Source organism: Macrobrachium nipponense, chromosome 11 (genome assembly GCF_015104395.2).
Source record: "Macrobrachium nipponense isolate FS-2020 chromosome 11, ASM1510439v2, whole genome shotgun sequence".
Taxonomy (NCBI): Eukaryota; Metazoa; Arthropoda; class Malacostraca; order Decapoda; family Palaemonidae; genus Macrobrachium; species Macrobrachium nipponense.
The window spans coordinates 11731185-11753684 of NC_061087.1; the positions used below are offsets into that span (position 1 = coordinate 11731185).

At 36.6% G+C, this 22500-nt stretch overlaps 2 protein-coding genes across 5 annotated transcripts in view; one reads left to right on the top strand and one right to left on the bottom strand.

Moving 5' to 3' along the window:
* LOC135223666 (glutamate formimidoyltransferase-like) overlaps window positions 1-22500 on the bottom strand; it is a 236909-nt gene that overhangs the window by 50569 nt on the left and 163840 nt on the right. The gene's annotated exons all lie outside the window — the stretch shown is intronic.
* LOC135223006 (BTB/POZ domain-containing protein 6-B-like) overlaps window positions 1-22500 on the top strand; it is a 106237-nt gene that overhangs the window by 31906 nt on the left and 51831 nt on the right. Inside the window, exon 1 of one of the 4 annotated variants that reach the window (XM_064261768.1) lies at window positions 8542-9067. The exons of the other annotated variants lie outside the window; for them this stretch is intronic. The gene's annotated coding sequence lies outside the window, so the exon portion shown is untranslated. Of the gene's footprint in view, window positions 1-8541; window positions 9068-22500 lie in introns of those variants that run through there. 4 annotated transcript variants of the gene reach the window in all.

Genomic DNA, 22500 nt, shown 5'->3' on the forward strand with positions numbered 1-22500 from the left:
CTCATATTTACTTTCGAAGGTATGAAATACTTTTATGATAACGTATAATTATGGTGTTAAGTAAATACAATGTGGGTAATCAAATGTATAAATACTAACAGGTATATATACACACATATATATATACACACACGTATATAGTATGTGTGTTTGTGTGGGTGTGTACCTGAAATCGAATTGTTAATTGACTTCTCTTGGATGAATTCTCAAAAGCTGAAATTGATCTAAGAGACAAACGCTGCAGAAACCAGCATACCAAAATTACAAAAGCACTGTTGTTCTATATGGACGTTGGTCCAGAAAAACAATAAGCAAAAGTTGGAAGCAAAGGAGAATCACACTTATGAAGATGTTATAATTTACCAACAAATTGTGGCAATGCACCGATGTTTCGCTGTTTAAAATAATAATAATAATAATATAATAATAATAATAATAATGATAAAAAGCCATAAACACATGGGCAGTGCCAGTAATCAGATACAGCGCAGGAATAGTGGATGGACGAAGGCAGAACGTCCGCAGCATAGATCAGAAAACCAGGAAACAAATGACAATACACAAAGCACTACACCCAAGAGCAAATACGGACAGACTATACATAACACGAAAGGAAGGAGGGAGAGGACTACTAAGTAGAGGACTGCGTCAACATTGAAAACAGAGCAACTGGGGCAATATCTGAAAACCAGTGTAGACGAGTGGCTAAAGAGTGCATGGGAATGGGAAGAAGGACTAATAAAAGTAGACGAAGACCCAGAAAATATACAGAGACAGGAGAAAGACAGAAAGAACACAGGACTGGCACAACAAACCAATGCACGGACAATACATGAGACAGGACTAAAGAACTAGCCAGCGATGACAATTGGCAATGGCTACAGAGGGGAGAGCTAAAGAAGGAAACTGAAGGAATGATAACAGCGGCACAAGATCAGGCCCTAAGAACCAGATATGTTCAAAGTACGATAGACGGAAATAACATCTCTCCCATATGTAGGAAGTGCAATACGAAAAATGAACCATAAACCACATAGCAAGTGAATGCCCGGCACTTGCACAGAACCAGTACAAAAAGAGGCATGATTCAGTGGCAAAAGCCCCCCTCCACTGGAGCCCTGTGCAAGAAACATCAGCTACCTTGCAGTAATAAGTGGTACGAGCACCAACCTGAGGGAGTGATAGAAAACGATCAGTAAAAGATTCTCTGAAACTATGGTATCAGAATGGATAGGGTGATACGTGCAAATAGACCAGACGTGACGTTGACTGACAAAGTCAAGAAGAAAGTATCACTCATTGATGTCGCCAATACCATGGGACACCAGAGTTGAAGAGAAAGAGAGGGAAAAAATTGATAAGTATCAAGATCTGAAAATAGAAAGAAATAAGAAGGATATGGGATATGCCAGTGGAAATCGTACCCATAATCATAGGAGCACTAGGCACGATCCCGAAGATCCCTGAAAAGGAATCTAGAAAAACTAGAGGCTGAAGTAGCTCCAGGTCTCATGCAGAAGAGTGTGGATCCTAGAAACGGCACACATAGTAAGAAAAGTGATGGACTCCTAAGACGGCAGGATGCAACCCGGAACCCCACACTATAAATACCACCCAGTCGAATTGGAGGACTGTGATAGAGCAAAAAAAAAAAAAAAAAAAAAAAAAAAAAAAAAAAAATAATAATAATAATAATAATAATAATAATAATAATGTTTACGAGAGTAGGGGAAGGGGGGAGAGATAAACTTAGAACTTTCACTCCCTAATCACATCCATATTGTCTTCCCAATTTCGAAGTTCTGTTTTCGAACTGGTTCAAGTTATCTATGGGGACGAATAGGAACTGCAAAGAGCAATGACAATTTGATGCCACTCTGAGAGCGGAGATGATAATAATAATAATCGTTTTCCTATCAAAGTCATCCTATTTGACTGGGTGGTTTTCACAGTGTGGGGTAATGGGTAGCATCCTGCCTCCTTAGGAGTCCATTTTCTCACTCTGTGCGCTGCTACTAGTAGCACACTATTCTGCACGAGTCCTGGAGCTACTTCAGCATCTGGATTTTCTAGGTTCGTTTTCGGGGATCTTGGTATCGTGCCCAGTGTTCCTCTGATTATGGGTACAATTTCGACTAGCATATCCCATATCCTTCTTATTTCTATTTTCAGGTCTTGATACTTATCAATTTTTTATTATTATAATTATTTCAGTAGATGAAACCTATTCACATGGAACAAGCCCACGAGGCCACTGACTTGAAATTCAAGCTTCCAAAGAATGTAGGTTTCAACCTCCCACTGCAGACCCCACACTACAGCAATAACAGACCATGATACAGAGCCAGTGATTTCTCACTGCCCTGGGGAAGACGCGAACCCACGACATCCGAGTAGAAATCCACGATATTATAATAGATTCACATCAACCGTTCATCTGATGTATAGACCCGTTCCTTACGACGCTCCTGATTGGTTGTTAACAAGCCAGTCACAAGGCTAGAAACTCTGTCTCTCGAGAGTTCACATAGGCAGGATGTATGTTCCACCTCTCCTGAGGGATACTTTTGAAAGACTTATACCTCAGGAGAGGGGAACATACATTCCGCCTATGTGAACTCTTTCAAAAGACTGAGAGTTTCCAAACATGTGATTGGCTTATCAACAGCCAATCAGGAGAATCATAAGGGATGGGCCTAGACATCAGATGCACGGTTGATGTGAATCTACTATATCCCCTATAATACAATATAATAATGATAGTTCCTTGCTTGTCTGTCTTCTAATGGGTCACCTCTGTAGAGCACTGTTTTTCTTCTCCTTTTACCTATAGAGCCCTGTTATTTTCTTCTTTTTTTAAGATTTAGTACTAAAAAAAAAAAAAAAAAAAGGGTGGGGTTGGGGGGAATACAGGTAGCAACCCATCAGGGAACAGGCAAGAAAGGAATATAGAGGAATAAGCGTCGTTGAGGTCACAAGGAGCACAAGTGTCGGCGCTAGGAGCTCCAACCCAGGTGGACACAACACTTCCCGTGGTAGCTGTGTGTGGCAGAGGGAGCGTGACTCAACCTGACCTCAAAACAGACGATGACGTGTTTTGGATGGTAACAGGTGTGTGTATGAGAGAGAGAGAGAGAGAGAGAGAGAGAGAGAGAGAGAGAGAGAGAGAGAGAGAGAGAATTTATAACTAGGCTGGCAACAGATAATGGTGAAGGATATATGACGGATTTCTGATGAATAGTTACACTTCCCCGTGGGATGAGAATAATCTCTCATGACCCTCCCGTTTTTAATTAGGATATGACGATATATATACTACAACTAGACGAGCACTGGTCTCACACGTGCTATCCAACACCTGTCCCCACTTCCTCTCTCTCTCTCTCTCTCCTCTCTCTCTCTCTCTCTCTCTCTCTCTCTCTCTGCAACCCAACACAGTTGACAAACCTTCGGTAGGTAATTCACAGGTGTAGGAGACAATATCTATTTGTAGCTCAAGGAGCACAACAAAATGTTCTCATTTTCTCACAATATACAGAGAGAGAGAGAGAGAGAGAGAGAGAGAGAGAGAGAGAGAGAGAGAGTCTTCAGCTATACAGTCTTCACAATATTTCTCAACGTCTATACACACACACACACACACACACACACACACACACACACATATATATATATATATATATATATATATATATATATATTATATATATATATATATATATATATGTTTTATCACATCACCGTGATTCATATACACACGCTAAGCTACAAATGTCTTTTAATATCTAAATCGCTCTACCTCGGGATTAATATGTTTTCATATATGTTAATCCATGAGCCGACAAATTTCTTATCAACTCAAAAATTTCATTTCGGTTAACATAGGTGAAAATATATTAATTACAAGGTAGAGCGAATTAGATATTAAAGGATATTTGTAGCTTAATGGTGATAATATGTATATATATAATATATTATAGATATATATATAGTATATATATTTATATCATATATTGTATTATATAATACATATATATATATATATATTAATATATATATATATATATATATATAAATCTATATATATATATATATATTATACTGAGAGAGAGAGAGAGAGAGAGAGAGAGAGAGAGAGAGAGATAAAGCGTATCGTTTCACTCACACTTATTTACTTGTGACATTAATTTCCCTTTCGAATTTAAAATCAAAGTCGTGTAAACATCCCTTCGTTCAGAAGAGTAAGCCTGTCAACTCATATTTATTACTCGAAGTTCCGACATCTGTTTAATGAAATACACATTGAAATCCTCAATTATAAAAACTATAAATTGTTTTCCTTTAACTGCTAATATATATGAGTTACTCATATTCATTATTAAGTTACGATACCAACTTAATGTAATAAACATAGAAAATGTCTATTATAAAAAAAAATTCTTTGAATCTAAATTTTCAAACTGCTAATATTTGATCGTTATTCATATTTACATAGAATGCATTATTCAATACAATAAACAAGTAGGAACTACCTACATTTTATAAATTGTTTCTCTGTGATCCTTTTGAAGTGTCAGAAAAAAATCAAAGAGCATCATGAAAAAGCTAGTCCTCTGTTGAGGCAGTAATAATTTATTCAACATACCCCATATCCTTCCTTAATAAGTATTATGGCTGTGATTGAAGAACATGCCTTCCGGCACCTTTCTTTCTGGCGCCAAATGAAAGTAAAAATATGGGACGTTTGGCAACGAAAAAAACTAAATGATTCGAGAGTACTTGCGTGTGTGCCCTGGCTTTCAGAATATCTGATGACGTCAATGACGAAGAAGAATATATAAATTGCTCTAATGCTCTTAACAGGGAGCCTACACATTTGGAGGTTGTCAAGTCAGTTTGCGGGAGAATTTGAGACCAGCGGAACTGATGACTCTGAGCAGAAGTGACTTTTTGAAACAACAAAGAATACTTAAGTCTTCAAAGCTTTACAACAATAAACCAGACGTACCTTTTTGAAACAACAAAGAATACTCAGACTTCAAAATTTTACAAAAGTAAAGCAGAAGTGACTTTTTGAAACAACAAAGAATACTCAAACTTCAAAATTTTACAAAAGTAAAGCAGAAGTGACTTTTTGAAACAACAAAGAATACTTAAGTCTTCAAAGCTCTACAACATTAAACCAGACGTGAATTTTTGACGCAACAAAGAATACTCAAACTTCAAAACTGTACAAAAGTAAAGAGCAGAAGCGACTTTTTGAAACAACAAAGAATAATCAGACTTCAAAACTTTACAAAAGGAAAAAAGGAGTCATAACTGACAAGACCTGAATCGCCGGTTAAGTAGGATTTAAAAGTACTGAAATTCCGACATCACAACAAACAATACCAAACGAAGTCGTGAAAAGTTTAGAATTCAGATGTAATTCTCCTCTAAGTAAATCGTTAAAAAATACAAAATAAATCACAACTTAAGATCGAAAAAGCAACATTACATAATCACGTTATCAGGATATTAAATTCATTCAAAAACGGAGGACTGTCAGTGACGATTAACGGGTCAAACGAGTAGAAACCATAGACGGTAAACGAGAAAAATGGCGAAAACACAAACAATATAAATGAATTCTTCTTTTTTTTTTTTACTCTTTTACAGCTGACCTAACCTTTCTCCATCGGGTTTACTCTTACGTTTAGCAGTGCCACATATATTGAATAATAATAATAATAATAATAATAATAATAATAATAATAATAATAATAATAATAATAATAATAAAATATATTACACATGGTGTGTGCATAAAACGAAGAAAGAATAATCCAAAAATATATTAAGCGACGGAATATTCGGGGGAGCTTTCAAATACGGGGAGAGAGAGAGAGAGAGAGAGAGAGAGAGAGAGAGAGAGAGAGATATTGGGGGGGCCTATGGTTTCCATAGCAACCCAACGGGACCCGACGACGAAGAGGGGAGTTGCCGCATTCCCCACTCCCACCCTCACCAACAGCAGTCCATAACTCGGGCGAACTTTCCCTATAGGCTCAGCTGGGGGGCCGAAACCAAATATGAGAGAGAGAGAGAGAGAGAGAGAGAGAGAGAGAGAGAGGGGGGGGGGGGGATCCCTAACGAAATATTGGAATTATCAAGTTATACGTTGCTAAAGCTAAGACACTCAAAATATTTTAATCTTCAACAATATGTAAATATTTCAGACAATTGTATAAGAAATACCTTTCGATGTAACGTAAAATAAGGAGCACTATACTAAATATATCAATGAGATATAATAACAAATATGTCGCTTCCACGAGAATGCCGTATAACTACCAGCAGAGTTCACTTAATCGTTTCAGCAATCTTGGCAATCGATCAGGAACCGTTGTACCGTCAGGGTAATCAGGCTTTTTTAGTTCCAGTTTCTACTTTCATGTGACTCTCCGAGATATGAATGAAAGTTTTTGAATATGCCAATTAGGGGCATCATGTAATGCTTGCTTATTCGAATCAGTTAAAACACCACTCACAATCTCGTGAAATTGATAAGTGCTGAAGCAACCGTATTAAGAACAGAAAGAAAAGAAAAAAACGCACATTCGTAATTATGTACCTTATCAGGCTCTTTGTGAAATAAAGTGAAAACAGCAAGGAGAAGTAAAATAAGGATCACAAATACTAAGGGCGTACAGATCATCGGACAACTAAAGTATTATCTTTCACGTAAGACGCGTTATCCGTGTTTATTTGTGTGGCCCATTAAAATGTGGGGAAGAAACAACGTTTTATCTCTTATTTGACATTCTTCTTTCAGGACCTCTACAAGGAATCTGGATAGAATTGTCTTTCGTATGATGCACATTGTCGTTTCTTTTCAAAACATTTCGCAAATTCCGCGACAGATTTTTGGATCAATTCAGTTTTGTCAGTCTTCAAAAAGACATTAAACATCGCCAATACCATATTTCATATATCTTACGTAAACTGACCTTCTGGACGGTGTGCGATCATTCATATCCAATAACAGACAGAACATAAAACTTAACGAACATACAAACTTCACAAAAACTTCTTCAAAGTTTAAAGTGGTCTATTGTTCGTACTATTCTCCGTGCGTGGGAATATGAGTTTCCTACTACATTTCTTAAAATACATAAGAGACATTTTGTATCATCTTAATCTTTCTCTTATATCCGCCATGTATCGATATAGTGTGTCAGGAAAAAACTTAGTGATAAAAAAGAATGGATAATACTATGATGATTAATGGGAAAGTCGCTGCATTTAGAGATAGCACGGGAGCGTCCCTGACTTAAGACGCGGATTCGAATCGTGTCTACTCTAATTAACAACGCATCGAGCCTTCTCGATCTCAGAATTTTCAGTTAATTCCCATTCACCATTTTTACGATAGATAAAAGGAATCAACGAAGAACAACACAGGAATGTCTAGAGAAATTGTAATGATATCGTACTCCGAGGAGTACGATATCATTACAATACAGGTGTTCGTTCGGGAAACATCTGTCAGATCTTTTCTCTGAGCATAAACAAATGTACGTTTGTGTATAGCCCCCCACCCCCCCACCAACCTGGCCACCGACTTCTCCACCTTTTCTTCATTCTTTCTTTCTTTCCCTCTCGTTTTCTTTCGCTCGCTAGGTATATATGCGATAAAAGCACAAAAGGTTGCAAAAATAATAAAACGCAGGACTGGACAAACTTCTAACGGCCATAAACACAAACAGATACAGAGGACATCAACGGCGATAAATGCAATTATTCCAGAGGCAAAATATGAATGCACGAACCGACAAAGACAAATAAAGGTGGCTGTTCAAGGCATACCAAGCGCACACGGCAATACAAAGAGAAGATAAACGAAAGTTATAATGGTTACAAACACAGAGATACTATCAACTCTAATAAAGAATGCGACTACTCGCAGTGGTCTTCCACTACCGTATATCATTGTGGAACTATTATACGCATAATAGATAAAAGAGTAAACAGGAGAGAGAGAGAGAGAGAGAGAGAGAGAGAGAGAGAGAGAGAGAGAGAGAGAGAGAGAGAACACTTTGCAATGAGGTAGGGATACTTCGAGATAAGAGAATAAAAAAGACGCCGTTTCGAGATGATAAATACACTCACGCTCATACATGAAATTTCAGATAAGTGCTGTAACGATTTATATCATTACTCAGGAGATATGCGGTTAAAAAAGAAAAAAACACCTTGAATAACAGGATAACCGTTTTTAAAATCGAACGGAAACTGCATTATCTACCGTACCTCAAAACCCACTCAATTTCCAGACTTCTTTTCAACTGAATGAAACTTCCTCATTCGACGGCAATACCTAACTCTGCAAAGCAAACGGGCAATCTATCATGCAAAACCTAACTCCCAAATGCAAGCAAAGTTTAAAGAGACAACGGCCCTTCTGGCAACCTGCGACGGGAAAAGGAAGCCGACATTGGTCGAGGATAGCGTGTTGGCGCTTGCGGACTGAAGACGTCGGCACTGAGAGCCAGAGAGAGCCAGAGAGAGAGAGAGAGTGAGAGAGAGGGAGAGAGCACGAGGGTGCCTTTTTACTACAGCAGTCAACTAGTTGGGTTATTGCAGCAGCCAGCTGGTGTCAGTAGTAGCGCTGCGCTACGGCCGGATATACTCGAAAAAGAGAGAGGGGAGCGCGCGCCCCCTTTCTCTCTCTTTCCCCTCTCTCTCTCCTCTCTCTACCTGTATTCCTGCCTCTCCGTCTTCTTTGTAACTTCTCCTCGTGTCTGAGACCGCGTGCGACGCTTTCGTTCGTTCCCTCGGCGATGCCGGAATCTTAAAAAGACTTTCCAGAAAACCTACGAATTTAAAGAGGGAGGAGGATGACTGTATCGATTGTATAAATATCGCTGGTGCATTCTCTCTCTCTCTCCCTCACCCACGACTCACCTTGAAGGGAGGAAGTCCTCGGTGGTGGTACTCTTGTTTTGGGGTCGCTAAGGCATGTATGTGACGCGAAGAGCATAACACAAGCAGTACTACTCTGGGGAACCTGTTCTGTTACAACCAGGTTAGTTCGTGAGTTTGTTTCATCTTCTTTGATATTTAGAAAAAAAGAAAGATAACTTATGTTAGTTATTTTAGTTTATTGAAAAATTACAGATAACTTATGAGAGTTATTTTAGTTATGTACGCGAGGGTAAGACTATAGAAAGGCAGCTTTCATGTTTGCAGGTATGAAAAAACAATCACATCTAAGCTTCTTTTTTTAAATAAATTATTACTATCAACAAAGCAGCTATAGAACTATCTGTTAAGCCAGAACCAAGGAAAAGGTGGAGTTCCCTTGCCAGACTAGGAAAGTTAAAAAAGACTACTGAGTGATATTTTCAACATTCTGAAGATTTATATGTATTCCTAGGATATTTGGACCTATAAGATGCCATTTGCACACAAATTATGCTTAATATAACAATAACTTAAGTCTATTATATTATATTATATTATATTATATTATATATATTATATTATATATAACATAAAAATCAATTATTAGGAGTAATAAGAACAATAATCTCATCATATTGTCATCATCGTCGTCAGTACCATTACTCCTGCGGTAATCAATGGGAATACCACATCCGAAAAAGCACCACAGCAAATCCTATCTCACACTCCGTTAACAAGTTACGTTACCACGAATTGCGTTTTGATATTAAAGAAGAAATTTCTTAGCATTAAAATTGAGTCGTGTTTACTTTTACCATGGAATAAGGGAAACTTTTATCATAATTTCGATGATAGCAGAAGAGAAATAATCACACTCTACAATTTATCCCTTAAGTAACTTGACGTACTACCTAACATTTATATTATGACTAAAATACCGATGTATTCTTTCTTTTAGTTTCTTTGCTGATCATTATCTCCACATCCTTTATTCTGTTTGGTGATGCTTCATGACTATAACACTATCAATTGTCAACTGAAATGTAAATAAGCTTAATGAAACCCTGTCAACCGTCAACCGAAATTTAAAGAGACTTATTCAAACCTTATCAACTAAATTTAAGGAAACCTATTGAAACCCTATCTACTGAATTTTAAAGTCTTAGTTTAACCTTATCAACTGAAATTTTAGTAAATTTATTGAAACCTTATCAACTGTCACCTGAAATTTAAAGAGACTTATTTAAACCTAAACTGAAATATAAGGAAACTTGTTGAAACTCTATCAACTGTCAACTGAAATTTAAAGGGACTTATTTAAACCTTGTCAACTGAAATTTAAGGAAACTTAAATTTCAGTTTTTATTTTTTTCAGTTAGGGTATTTTATTCTATTTAGTCACAATCAAAGATGTGCGATATCAATGTCAGTTGACTTAACAACACGAAAAAGCTAAATTCTTCAATATACATACATATATATTATACATATATATATATATATATATATATATATATATATATATATATATATATATATATATATATATATATAATATATATATACATATATACACATATAATGCTTGCTAACCTCTGACCAAACTCCGTTTATTCGAAAGTGATAAGGAATACTCTTGCGTGCATGCGTGTACACAAGAAAAACACGCACATACACTTACACAGACACACATATAAATATATATATATATATATATATATATATATATATTATATATATATATATTGTGTGTTTCCGTGTTACATGCATGCACACAAGAGTATTCCATATCGCTTTTGAGTAAACGGTGGTCGGTCAAACGAGAAGCAAGTTAGCAATCATTATCCCAGTCACTCACAACCCGCTGAGTTTGCAAGAAACCCATGACCAACCATTTCTTAAATGTGCCAGGTGATTCATACGACGAAACAGACCTTTTGCTTTAACAACTTTTCCTTTCTTGTAGGTACAATGACCCTCATTCTTCAACTTTTGTCAGAAATTTGTATATCTGCAAATAAAAGAACAACAATCTAATCCATCTAAATCACATTTCGAAAATAATAATAATATCTATTTCTTCAATCATCCACTTCATCTTAGAGCATATTAAGTGCATAGCTTCTATTGGAAGGTTTCACTTCATTTCCCTCCCCAGCAACATCATAAATTTTACGAGATATCTCTTGTGACTTACTCGTTCCATCCCTAGGTTTTACACAAACACACACACAATTAAATAAATAGATAAATAAATATATATACATATGCATATATATGATATATATACATATATATATGTACATATAATATTTACACACGCATATACTAAATATAAGTAAGTATATATATATATATATATATATATCAAATTATCGTTTAATATCCATTCCAATGTACCTCGGGAATAGCTTACGCCCAAGAGGAATTATAATTCCTCTTTGGTGTAAGTTATTTCCGAGGTATCGTGAACTGGATATTGAGCGATATTTTAAGGCATAATACTTGTAAATATTAATGTATATATACTATATGCAAGGGTAAAAATCAGAAAGCCCTTTTAGGAAACCGAATTGAATGTTTCTTAGAATAAAATATTAAACTAGTTAAACAATACATGACAAAAACGCAGTTCTGCGACGATAGAGTGAGAGAGGAATGAACACAGAAACGGACTTTGTCTCTCCAAAATAATTGAGGAAATGGATTTATGACGTATGTATATATGTATGTATATATACATAACATACGCATTCACACACATAAATGTGGCACATATTCCATTTCAAGCAACTCTCAAGAAAGCGAGAGAATTTACATATACAGTTCAAAAACGAAACGACGCAGTTTTGAAGGCTTATCGGATTCACTTGCGAAGTGGAAAGACATCGAGTAAAGTACCACACGTTGGAACAATTAATATTCCCTGCGCGTTTGAAAGAACGACCGCATGTGGCGCCCCCAAATGTGTTACTAAATTTGGTGAACCTGTAAGCATATTTTGTTTAAATCAATATGTTTAGTTGACGGTCATTTTCTCACGCATCGTCAGTCCTTCGTCTGCAAAATAGTCATCAGCACTTTAGGTGGAGTAGAACCATGTGTGCATACCATGGGAGATTTTCGGAAATTAGCGTAATGAGGTGCGAGTGCGAGGTCAAGCCAGCACATCAAGCGCCCCCCCCCCCCCCCCCCAACCTTCTCTCTCTCTCAAAACACACACATCACATTACAAATACTACTAAATGAATGATACGCTGTATGATACCGTTATAACCTCTCTCTCTCTCTCTCTCTCTCTCTCTCTCTCTCTCTCTCATACACACAATACTAATACGTTAACGGTGCATAAAGTTACTAAGGTTCATCACTCACGCATACAGTGCTCGTAACACTACTTCATCGTTTACCAATGCAGGAAAGGGCGGGACAAACGGCTGTGGCCCCTCAATGCTAAAAAGACTTCTCTTGTTAACAACGGCAACCAACTTACTGGTTCTAAAGAATGTCTTGGCTTCAGCAGATGAGGAAATGACGTTTGTAGCCAAACATTCTCTGTTACGATTTGTCAAGTACGAAAAAAAAATAAATTACTTCCAGCCATGGAAATGTGAATCAGCACGATAGTAGGTATGTAAGGTAGACAAATTATTCACCGCCTGTATATTTCGAAAGAGCAAGCTATGTATAAGATTAAAACAAACCAACGAGTGATTTTACACAGGATAAAGGGTTGAGGATGTTGGCAGTGGTGACGTGTTGCGGAGAAAAGAGGACAAAAGTGAACTGGTGCCAGGATTTCGTGGATGAAATTGAAAGGAATGGAATTTAAAATTTAGGCCAAAGCCCAGTAGCTGGCACCTATGAAGTCATTCAGCGCTGAAACGGAAACTGAGAGTAGAAAGGTTTGAAAGCTGTAACAAGAGAGAAACCTCGCAGTTGCACTATGCAACAACTGTTAGGAGAGAGAAGGTGGAGAGTAAGATGGAAGAAGGAGAATACGAATGGAGGTACAGTCAAAGGAATGAAAAGCGTTGACGCTAGGGGCCGAAGGGACGCTGCAAAGAACCTCAAGTAATGCCTACAGTGCACCGCATAAGGTCCGCTGACGGCATTACCCCTTCTACGGGATGGATGAAATTGAGAACAGTAAGATTCAATTGCTTACGAGTTGAAAGACAGTGTCCTGGAAATCTGAATCGCCGCTTGCTTAAGTTTAAAATCTGAGGAAAAGTGTGATATTGCTCAGGTTTCTGAATGCAAAAGTGACAGATGAATCCTAATTCAAAAATAACTTTTTCAACTGAATTTAAATAACTGAAATTAATATAGTGGTTTTTTTTTTCTTGTATACCAAGGGCTCGGCAGAAACACTATGGGGGCCGTCCCATCTAATTTCATACATAGAAAAGAACGTTTTGTAAAATGATGCTTTGTGAGGTGCCAGATGCATTATTTCTTCCTCTAACACAATAAATAAATATACACACAGATAAAGACGCAAAGCACACACCCATGCATGTATATATGTGCTTGTATGTGTATATATATATATATATATATATATATATATATATATATATATATATATATATATATATATACATATATATATATATATATATATATATATATGTTGTGTGTGTGTGTGTGTAGCTGTATGTGTGTTTTGTTTGGTGGAGTATAAAAAAAAAAAACAAAATATTATTACCTCTTTACATATAAAACTGAGATTTGTTTAAAAACCAACCACACTTTATACATACTTACAAGGATATGTTACTCCCCTATGTTGCTTACATTTTTCAGAACGTCGAATACGAACTTAAAATAAACAAAAATGAAAAAGAATTCCTTCTCCCTAATAGCACCATTAGCAAGTCGGCTCGACATTTCACCCCCCTCAGTAGGGATGGCTGCCCTTTAAAACTCATCCATAAAACATATGAATCCACCTGCTTGGAAGTAAAACGTAACAGGAAAAATAATCAATCGACTTGGAAAACCCATAGGGGAGAATCCCAGGTATCATTAGCCAGTCAAGGAAGAACCATCAATGACAGTTGCCTGGAATTCCTTAAAATTATGTACATTATTTTGCTTACGCTATTTTAGCCGTAAGGTTAAAAATAATGAATGAAATTTTCAGATAAATTGTCTGACAGCCATATAATTCAACAGAGTTTTAACACTACAAAGTGGACACACCAGACTACAAAAAATAAAAGGCGGAAACTCAGCGAATAAAGACTAAGTAAATATTAGTTCAACGCTTTCTGGAAATAATGACAATTTACCTATAATAAATATAACACGTGTATATAATCTCTATCAAGGTCTAGAGAATCTCTAGACCTTGATCTCTAGAAGCTAAGAGCACTGGCTGATCTGGATAATGGCATGACGTGGCCACAGACACAAGACTGGAAGGAAGAAGTATTGATTGGGAGTCTCCCCGTTGGAAAGACCTCTGGGTCACTCGCACCCATAGCCCCCCTTCCCCCTACAATACATCCCCATGTTCTCTCTCTCTCTCTCTCTCTCTCTCTCTCTCTCTCTCTCTCTCTCTCTCATCAGGAAATAAAAAAAGGCAGTAAAAACATCCGATTACAGACAAGCAACAAAAGGGGGGGATAATTTTCCCAGAGTTGTTGTTCAATGAATACAGACGCGAATGAACGGATCGTTTTTGAGTTACTCTTCTTGCACGCGACGTTCACGTGGGTATTCCTTACTGCGCATTATATTCCCGACAACGTCACAGACAAATTAACCCCATTACAAAACACGGCAAATGTATGACGCCTAGAAATCTCAGCGAAGCAAATTCATTTTAAGAATAGCCTGGTCGCTCGATGGTCTCGAGCGAGCCTGGCTCGCGAGACGGTTGTAACGCTCGGAATGTTTGTAAACAAAGAAACCTCCATTAGGAAGGAAGGAACATCCAAGAGCTGCATTACTCTGCCACCTAAAAAAGTTCTAATGTTAGAACTTCTCCGTTCTAAAGCAATTTCAAATCTTTTCAAGCGAAACAATATATATAATTTATATATAATATACAGTATATATATTTATGTATATATACATATATATATACATAGATATATACAGAATTTTGTAGCAATAACAGTGAAGATTTGGTGACTGACAAAAGTAGTTTCATAACAAAAGGTGATTCAAAATTAGCTGGAGAGAGAGAGAGAGAGAGAGAGAGAGAGAGAGAGATCAAAAGAAGAGAGAGAGAGAGAGAGAGAGAGAGAGAGAGAGAGAGAGAGGACTATTTAGACAAGAGGATAAACGGACTCTGTAACCAATATTACAAGACGCTGACAAAAAAAAAATCATTAGCTAAAACTGAGAAAAGAATAACTGTGGAGGCCTTGCAAAGGAAAAAACGCACAGCGAGGGAAGGAAGCAAGGGCGTGTCTCCAAACAGTGCCAGGAATTATCGACCTGAAGTATGAGAGAGAACAGAGGGGAGAGGGAGTATGGCAGGGTGGTGGCGCCAAGGTGTGGTGCCATAGTGGGAGGCGGCTGGCACTGTGTGGCACTCTGGTGTTATTTCAGTGTAGGGGGAAACCTGGCAGTGGCACCGTTATACACTTGTTGCTAAAGGTTATGTTACAGATGGAAACGTCACAGGTTTAAGGACACTTCGCTTCATTTGCGACAGCACTTTCTAAGCCCATTAACAGGATAACATTAACATTATAAGTACATTTTTTTTATCTAATTCGGTATTTCTAGTAACAATTTCCCAACCAGAGGAAGTCGAATTATATAACTGCATAAAGGCAACTACAGTTCATGGCCACAAAAATACTATGATTTTTTTAGTAAATGTTGTAGAGGGCATAGGTCCTCTATTACGCTTTTAAAAAATTATCGTTATCTTAATTTGGCTCAGTCATCAGAATTATATGACAACATCTTAATTCAATCACCAGTAGGAAAAGCAGTATACCCAAAAAGGATTTTATTAGGCCATCATATTACTGTGAATGACATCATATCTTGAAAGGAAAACTAAACTCATTTATTTTTAAATATAAGTTCTTATCATTCTTCATTTCCGTAAGAATAGCGGATGTCCAAAAGCCGACTCGAGCGGAAGACTTGGTATGACCTGCTTTTATGAAAGATTAATAAAAAATGACATCCAAAACAACTAAGAAAATTAAGAGTTCTCAAGCATTAAAAAATGAGATCCAAAACAACTAAGAAAATTTAGAGTTCTCAAACATTAAAAAATGAGATCCAAAACAACTAAGAAAATTAAGAGTTTTCAAACACTAAAAAACGAGATCCAAAACAACTAAGAAAATTAAGAATTCTCAAACATTAAAAAATGAGATCCAAAACAACTAAGAAAATTAGGTGAGACTCAAACATATAAAAGAACGATTCGTCAGGAAATAAAAAACCATACTACAAAGCACATGGCTTTTAAACATCGGTACACAGTGACAAAAACATGACAGAATTGCTCGAGCAACCAAAACGGGATTTTCTCAATTTTGCCGACCAGACAAAATTCGTTAATGCTGATGAGGCAGTGACAGGCATGTATGTCCATACCCCATGCCAAGCTCGGTCATCACAAAATACAAATTCACGAAATACAAAGGATAGAAGTGAATTCCACACTCTGGAGGAGAATGGTATGGATTAATCGTGAAACTGGTTGATCCTCAAGCTCGTGAGGTTAACCCACCATACATAAAAGGGAAGGTGGGCTAAAAGCGACATACATTAAAAAAGCTCCCGAAAAACTAAAATCTCTGAAATTGTTTAAAAATTGTTTCCCATCAATATATTTTCCTTACCTATTACTCCATATGGAATTCCCCTATATACTTACCTGGTGACCTATAATTACTTGCACAACACATGCACGCACGAACATAAAGACACAAAAGAGTATGCAAACTGACGCATGAAGTACACGATCGCGCGCAAACACAAACATAAACACTAACATACACACATATACATTCATATATATATATATATATATATATATATATATATATATATATACTAAAAACGAAACACTATCCCAAATTTACTGGCTGCAAATAACATACACAAGTGACAAAATTGGCTATGAAGCTTAAAATTGAGGGTACCCACCGCTGAAGAAATCAATAAAAAACAAACTTTAGTCCGACAATTAACACTCCGGGGGCAGGTGTAACCCCAATCTACTTTCACTGAAGTTGCATATCGTAATGGTGTGTTGAGCAATAGTATAACGTCACCCGAAAAAAAAAAAAAAGTATCAAAAGCTCACTGCCACCTACCCATTACCCTAACCCAAGTTTTTAGCTTTCGGTAAAAGTAAAATATTGAGATGACTGTATCCATCCATACTTTTTCTGTCCGCCCTCAGATCTTGAAAAACTACTGAGGCTACAGGGCTGCAAATTGGTATGCTGATCTTCCACCCTCCAATCATCAAAAATCCCAAATTGCAGCCCTCTAGCCTCAGTAGTTATATTTTATTTAGGGTTAAAGTTAACCATGATCGTGCGTATGGCAACACTATAGGACAGGCCACCTATGGCCCGTGCTGAAATTTTCAAGGGTCGCTGCTCATACAGCATTATACGCTGTAAAGAAAACTCGATTGCGCCGAAGAAATATCGGCGTTCTTTTTAATTTTTTCAGTAAATACACTCGCATACAGCCACTTTATTCTTACCTTATTTGGGTCTATTTTTAAACTATATAATATTAATCAATTACTTAACGGTTTCGTGAGTAATGAATTACGTAACTGGTCTGTTTTTTTATACGCTTATATTTTCAAAAACAGCTCAAAATTTAAGTGTGTGTGATTTCACATATTAATAGCAACTATGTTGAATATCTAAATAAAAAGCCAAAATTTCAGTATATGTAATTGCCCATTATTATAGCAACGAATATGGAAGTGCGTGTGAGTATTGACTGCAAGGGCGTATGGCGTGAATATATGAATGAATATATATATATATATATATATATATATATATATATATATATATATATATATATATGTAGAGATTGTTTGCATTTAGATACATAAAAACACAGATAGATAGATAGATAGATAGATAGATAGAGAGATATACATATACGGACAGCGATAATATATATAACAGCTTGAGACAGATAACATATATGCATAAACACAGATAGACAGATAGATATATAGATTGACAGGCAGATAGTTACATACACAAAAGACCTAAACAAAACACATCCTCTCATCATAAGTTAATCATCCTAAATCCGGACGCTGGTCACAGTGGAAGTCGACGGAATCTTTCATAATGGCTGATAAGGCCGCTTGCTTTTTAGCACTCCCTCCCTCCCTCCCCTCCCTCCATCCCTCCCATCCTCCCTCCCTCCGCCCTCCCTCCCTCCCTCCCTCCCTCCCATCCTCCCTCCCTTCCTCCCTCCCCATCCCTTCAACTCACTGCAGCAGCAGGGGACGATCGATATATCGCTTCCACTGATAATATGCATCAGGTTCGCCACCTCCCTTTGCACTCATTGGTGGCACACACACACACACACACACACACACACACACACACACACACACAGAGGGAGAGAGAGAGAGGATATCGTATTTTTCATTTCTTAATCCATGATGATGACAGACTTTTTTAAAATCCTATCACAAAATTTGGCGTCTCCATAAATCTCTTCCGATAATTATGGCAGAAAATTATGCTTCTAAATAAAAATTCTTTTCATTAATATCTGGTTAATTTTTTTTTTAATGAAGATTCTATCCTTCGCATAAAAAGAAATCATCAGCGTAAGGGCATCGCAGACATACGTGCACATGCGTATATCATATCCCACTTTTCAATTATTCATTAGAGGATTTTTGACATTTTTAGGATGTCGACACTTGTGAAAAATGGATTATGAATTACGTATAATACCATTCGATAACTTAGATCTTTTTATAAATCAATTTTTTTCATGTCTATTTTGAACAATTTGGACCAACGAATTATACATCTGTCGAAAACTAAAAATTATTTTCTAATATTATCTGCCATTTAAAAATGTTAGTATTTCAGAAAACTTGAAAAGATAAGTCCGACTTAATTGTATTAAAAAAAAATCACTCGGCCTGAAGCGTCCCTCAGACAAGAAAATCACTCCGTAGAATCATCACGATTCAAACCATCATATCCCACAAAGAATGACGTCATACAACCCTCCACGAACTGCACCATCAACAGCTGTTACGCAAGTATTGCGTATACGGTTAAATCACCATAGGCCCCTCGGACTCAACCAGCCCCTCGGTCATTCCCCTTGAAAAATTTCCCCTCTGGAACAGGCGACGCTATATTCCATGTCCTACAGATTACAAAAGGAACGTAACGATTAAAACTAAAGTAAACATTATCTACAGAGAAACCAATGCTAACATATTGGAACAAATCCGGTGTTTCAGAACAGATAAGATATAAGGTATATAAAAAGCGTTAACTGGAAGCTACGCAACCCTTTTCCTCCTCCTCCTCCTCCTCCTCCTCCTCCTCCTCCTCACTCCTCCTCCTCCTCCTCCTCCTCCTCTGCTGCTGACTCAGTGCTCAGAACTCGAGGGAAAAGAGGGGAAGGAACGTAAACAATGGCGGGAGAGGGCGACCAGCACCCGATGATGACGAGGAAGTGCAAGAAGGGGAAAGTTAAAGCCCACTGTGCATTTCGCCTCTGGAAATTAGAAACAAATGAACAAAAAGGAGTGACTATGGTCCTCATTAATATGAATTAACCTGTGGGTAAATACTACAATTAAATGTGAGTGTGCGCGCTTGTGTGCATGCGGGCGTTTACCTAACAGTACAAATACCAAATGGGTTTCAATCGCAATTTGCAATATATATATATATATATATATATATATACTATATATATATATATATATATATATATATATATATATATATATATACACACACATACATAATTCCTTTATTTCTTAAACAATTGACATAATCCTATATCTTCCTGTTTCATGACAGTTACTTTCTAATGGCGTTGAATCTATACTGCAAAAAAAATTTCAACAATTTTGGAATAATTTTTTTTACATTTACCTACTTCAATCCTAAAAAAAAATGAGTAAAACTTCACTGGTCCTTTGAAGAACTTTAAGAGATATGAACAATACTGCTAAAGATTAATGTGGATAAAGAAATAAACACAAGAAATGCAGATATTCAATCCCATTTCTCACTAGCAAATGTAACGTGAAATCAATCTCAAACTCGCAGAACATCAAGGATATAAAAACAGGGAACAAAGAAAACCAGCGCACGAGAATATAATCACGGACACGAACACGTACAGCCAACTGTATCATTACGCGATTAACTCCCTTATTTTTTTTACCACCGCATAAATGCCTCTGCGATCTCCTCCTGTCGACGACGTCGTAACGGGGGAGTTGCGGAGGTCCCTATAACGGGGTTTTCTAATTTCCCTTATCGATCCGATTTTCAATGGAGAGGTGATTCTCTCTCTCTCTCTCTCTCTCTCTCTCTCTCTCTCTCTCTCTCTCTCTCTCTCTAGGGGTGCATTTTAAATAATTCACGTTGAAACCCGAAAACAGAACTTCCAGTGCGAGATTTGGCTTTAGACACTGTCACGGGTCAGTCCCGTGAAGGTCTATGACGTCATATTCCCTTCAAGGGCGTTGCGATAATAGGAAGATGGAACCTATGGTTAGGAAGTCATGGAAGATGAATATGAAGGTTACTGTTATGCTCAATACCATTCGTATGAACGGGAACGTAATTAATGCAAACAAAATTAGCATAGCCTCTGAAAATAAGTCGACAATAAATATAGTTTTAGTAATAGTAATAGTAGTGGATTAATAAAAATAGTATAGAACATTCATTTATAAGTGAACTCAAAGACCCATACTCCCCTCGTCTTGGACAGCAAGATTGAAAGGAGAAAAATGTGACCTTTAACATAAAATTTTCATTTTTTATTCATTTTTTTTTAACCGAGATTTTAAAGGATTGTCTTATACCCACATCCTTCCCAAAGTTGAAATACTTGAATCCTTTAACATGCATCGAAGTAAAAACAAATAGTAAAATAGTAGGATAAGTGTTGATAATTAACAGCTCAAATTTTCGGAGAGTTTAGATATTATGGTGTTAGTAAAATAAGTTTTTTGCTTAATTTAAAGCACGGTAATTGCTTTAAATGAATATGAAAGACAATTTTATATAAAAAAAAGATCGACAAATGTGGTTTCCAAGGTTAATGATACATACCCCAAGTGGAAGATCACAGATTTATGAAGGGGGAAACCAATGTCATGAACGAACTAATATAAATTAAGTATATTTCAATTGCCTTTTAATGGATACAAGTACAGTTCTGCAACATTTGGTTAATCTTTAAATATTCCTAATCAAAGGTCTATAATGAGGTTGACCAGGGTTGAAAGATTGTTTTCATCGTGTTTCATAAAACACCTAATGAAAATATAGAGATTAATTTTTTTTATTATTTACAATAGAATTAAAATAATAAGGTTTATCATTATATGGCTTATTAATTAAACGAGTTTGCCCGAGGAATTTGGAGAGGAAATCGCTATAATTTTATGAAATCACAAACTCAGAAGTCTATTTGAACATCTTTATTCCTATTTTTTTTATGCAAAACATAATCTCAGTCATTCTGAAACGAATACTTAAGAAGATATTCAAGAAGCTAAAACCTTACAGACTTTTCAAGACGCCTTCAAAGGTACACGAAAATTTTTTTATTTTGCTTGTTTTGTGAGGAGGCAATTTTGCTGATGATTACGGATTAGTGAAGATTCGCCGTCTCACCATACCAAAATATGACGGGATATATACTTCACTGCGTAGTGAAAGTGCAAGTCTTTCACTATGAAAAGTAAGTTCAAAATACATTATAATAAAGTTTCATAAAGAATCTAAGCTAACTATTCTCATCAATTTCACTTAAAATTACGTTGCATCAATAACTTAGTACTGACCGATTGGTTTAACAGTAAATTATTTTGTGTCAAATAAGTATAAAGGTCACGAACATCGAAAAACCTGTTGGTATAATCAACAGTAACGTACACAACACATAATTAACACAACACTACAAAACGGTAAATGAAAAATTCATGGGTATTAAAACACATTAAAATTATAAAAGCATACAGTTACTGAAAGAGCGCTATTATAAATAAAATATACTGAAAGAGCGCTATTATAAATCAAATATACTTTGTTAGGGAGCCCAGCTCCTTAGAAAAAAAAAAACGAGAGATACGGTTTACTCCCTCTGCAAGCATTAATAAAAGAAACATCTCAGGTGGCTAAGACTGAGACACTCTACCCAAGGTATTACAAAGTCACCGAGACCGAAGTCACTATAGGATGGCTAGAGGTGCTTATCCATCAGGCATCCACGGGCCAAACGCCTGTGTCCAATGTTCACGCGACGTAGGAGAGCTTCCCTTCTCGACAAATTACTATAGACCTCTGGGAGAGCTGA